This window comes from Schistocerca serialis, chromosome 2 (assembly GCF_023864345.2).
Source record: "Schistocerca serialis cubense isolate TAMUIC-IGC-003099 chromosome 2, iqSchSeri2.2, whole genome shotgun sequence".
Classification (NCBI taxonomy): Eukaryota; Metazoa; Arthropoda; class Insecta; order Orthoptera; family Acrididae; genus Schistocerca; species Schistocerca serialis.
The window spans coordinates 788,995,324-788,998,905 of record NC_064639.1 but is presented as its reverse complement, the minus strand read 5'-3'; positions in this window follow the sequence as shown (position 1 = coordinate 788,998,905).

Sequence of the window (3,582 nt, the reverse complement as noted above, 5' to 3'; positions counted from 1 at the left end):
CAGTTTTTCAGCATTTACGAGACATTCGGTCAAGTAGACGTATCCCCGCACATGCTGTCCTTGTTTGTCTACTTCCTACGTCCACAATTAGTCGTATTTGATGTTAACATGCGTGAGCAGTATTCTACGAAGAGTCGCACGAACGTTTCGTAATCAATCTTCCTTGTCGACTGACAGCATTTTCCCTGCATCCAACGAATGAATCGAAGTCTGGCACCTGCTTTACCAACGACTGAGTCTATGTGATTATTCCATTTGGGATTCCCACAAATCGCTACAATCACGTATTTGTATTCGTTTTTTTTTCAGTCGACACTCATTCATATTATAGTTATAAAATACCATGTTTTTTTCTTTTTCATTTAGTGAAGTACACGATTTTTCTATCTTATCAAGATCTGATTGAACACTTATGCAGCTCTTTGTCAGGTAGTACTTCATCATAGATAATTATGTCATCTGCGAAAAATCTAAATATTCTATTAATGTTACCCTTCAGGTCATTAATATACAACATGAACAACAACGTTCAAATGCACTTTCCTGTGGTACGCCTGAAGCTATTTCTACATATGTCGGTTACCTCCCGTCCGAGGCAATACGCTGCGTCTTCCCATCAGGAAATTCTCAATCTAGTCACAAATTACGTTTGATAACCCACATACTTGCACTATGTTCGTAATCGTTGATGTGATACTGAGTCAAATTCTTTTCGGAAGTCAGGAAATACTGCATCTACCTGATTGTCTTGATCCAAGGCTTTCAGGATGTTAGGTGTGAGAAACGCAAGTTTCGTTTTGTATGACCTATGATTCCGGCATGGAAGGGCAATACACTTGCCTCGGTCACCAATATAATGGGCACATGCAGAAATGTATTCGGGGGTAGGGGGGGGGGGGGGGTAGGGGGCGGGTTCAGGACATTAAAATTACCATTTTTAGGCTTCTGTATTTCAATCGGTAAAAACGGAATCCTTATAGGATCACTTTGTTGTTTGTCCGTCTGTTAATACCCCTTTCTCTCAGGTACGGGTGGGAGTATCAAGTTGAAATTTATGTCAAATACTTACGTCTACGCTCCCTTGGCGGTATAAGAAAATAAAAGCTTCTAAGTCAATGCACTGAAAAGATGCGACCATTAATGTCACATATTTTGATACTCGCAAATTCACTCATCAAAAGCTAGAAGGCTCTTCCTGTTGACGTAGAATCATGAAATTTGAGAAGAAGCAAGGTTTCACAGTAAAAATACAGAAAAAATCCGATAATTGTACATTTGTAATTATATCACACAAGTCAATGCAATCAAAACAAAAGGCCTTTTGTGTCAAATTTTAAATCTCGCAGACTCACACATCTAAACTTATAGATGAACTATGTGTACACATAATTAAATATGTACAAAACTTCAGAGTGCAAACCTTACTAGCACATGTCCGAATTTTGTTATATGAAAGAGTTGCAAAGTTTCGAGACGTGTCGTGCCATAGACCTTAGTGACACAAAAAGCTATTATATTCCAGAGAATTGATGGTAATCCAATCAATAAATGAGAAAAATATATGTATACCATACTGAAAAGGGAGAAGGTAAGTGCCCGCTCTTGTTTCTTCCCCCCCCCCCCCCCCCGCCCTCTCTGCGGAAGCCTTTAGTCACCAATATAATCTTTATTTACGTTGTCATTATGCGTTTCGGAATGAATCCATCGTCAGTCCTATGGCACGAAATATACAATGTAACACAAGATATTTGAAGTCACACATTGCAACAACTCAGATTCTGGAACCGCTGCTGGTTGTCATGGAACAGGTCATTCTACTCGAGATGACTCATTACGTTTGAACGCACAATATGTTCTCAGATTCTGCCGCAGATGGATGTCAGCGATAGGACAGCTTTGTGGATCACTTCTGTAATACCTTTCGTATTTCGGTGTGATATGTTGTTTGGTGGGTAGTGGTAAGTTCCTGTAGGACCAAACTATAGGAACTTAACACTACCTCCCAAACAACCGATCACATCGAAATACGAGCCGACCGAAGTGGCCGTGCGGTTCTAGGCGCAGGTTCGAATCCTGCCTCGGGCATGGATGTGTGTGATGTCCTTAGGTTAGTTAGGTTTAACTAGTTCTAAGTTCTAGGGGACTAATGACCTCAGAAGTTGAGTCCCATAGTGCTCAGAGCCATTTTTGAACACCGAAATACGAAAGGTGTTACAGAAGTGATTCACAAAGCTGTCCTGTCGTTGACACCTATAACCAAACTGTTCGCCCCGATAGCTGAGTGGTCAGCGTGAAGGACTGTTATGCCAAAGGGCCCGGTTTCGATTCCCGGCTGGGTCGGAGATTTTCTCCGCTCAGGGACTGGGTGTTGTGTTGTCCTAATCATCATCATCATCATCATCATCTCATCCCCATCGGCATGCAAGACGCCGAAGTGGAGCCAACTCAAAAAACTTGCACCAGGCGACCGGTCTACCCGACGGGAGGCCCTAGCCACACTATATTTCATTTCATAGGACCAAACTGCTGAGCTCATCGATCCCTAGGCTCACACATTACTTAATCTAACTTACGCTAAGGACAACACACACACACCCATGCCCGAGGGAGGACTCGAACCTCCGAAGGGGGGAGCCGCGCGAACGTGGCAAAGCGCCGCAGACTGTGCGGCTACCACTCGCGACACCTGTTGTTTATTCAGACTATTGGGTACAGCTTTTTCTCTGCAGGATCAACGGTATACTGTAGTTAAAAGAGAGCGTAACTCAACAGCAAATTCTGCACAGAATCTGATAGGAATTCCGCCCTGCCATCTCTTTCAGCAGCAAATACACTACTGGCCATTAAAATTGCTACACCAAGAATAAATGCAGATGATAAACGGGTATTCATTGGACACATATATTATACTAGAACTGACATGTGATTACATTTTCACGCAATCTGGGTGCCTAGATCCTGAGAAATCAGTACCCAGAACAACCACCTCTGTCCGTAATAACGGCCTTGATACGCCTGGGCATTGAGTCAAACATTGGATGACGTGTACAGGTACAGCTGCCCATGCAGCTTCAACACGATACCACAGTTCATCAAGAGTAGTGAATGGCGTACTGTGACGAGCCAGTTGCTCGGTCACCACTGACCAGACGTTTTCAGTTGGTGAGAGATCTGAAGAATGAGCTGGCCAAGGCAGCAGTCGAACATTTTCTGTATCCCGAAAGGCCGGTACAGCACCTGCAACATGCGGTCGTGCATTATCCTGCTGAAATGTAACGTCCACTGTTCAAAGTGCCGTCAACGCAAACAAGAGGTGACCGAGACGTGTAACCAATGGCACCCCATACCATCACGCCGGGTGATACGCCAGTATGGCGATGACGAATACACGCTTTCAATGTGCGTTCACCGCGATGTCACCAAACACGGATGCGACCATCATGATGCTGTAAACAGAACCTGGATTCATCTGAAAAAATGACGTTTTGCCATTCGTGCACCCAGGTTCGCCGTTGAGTACACCATCGCAGGTGCTCCTCTCTGTGATGCAGCGTCAAGGGTAATCGCAGACATGGTCTCCGT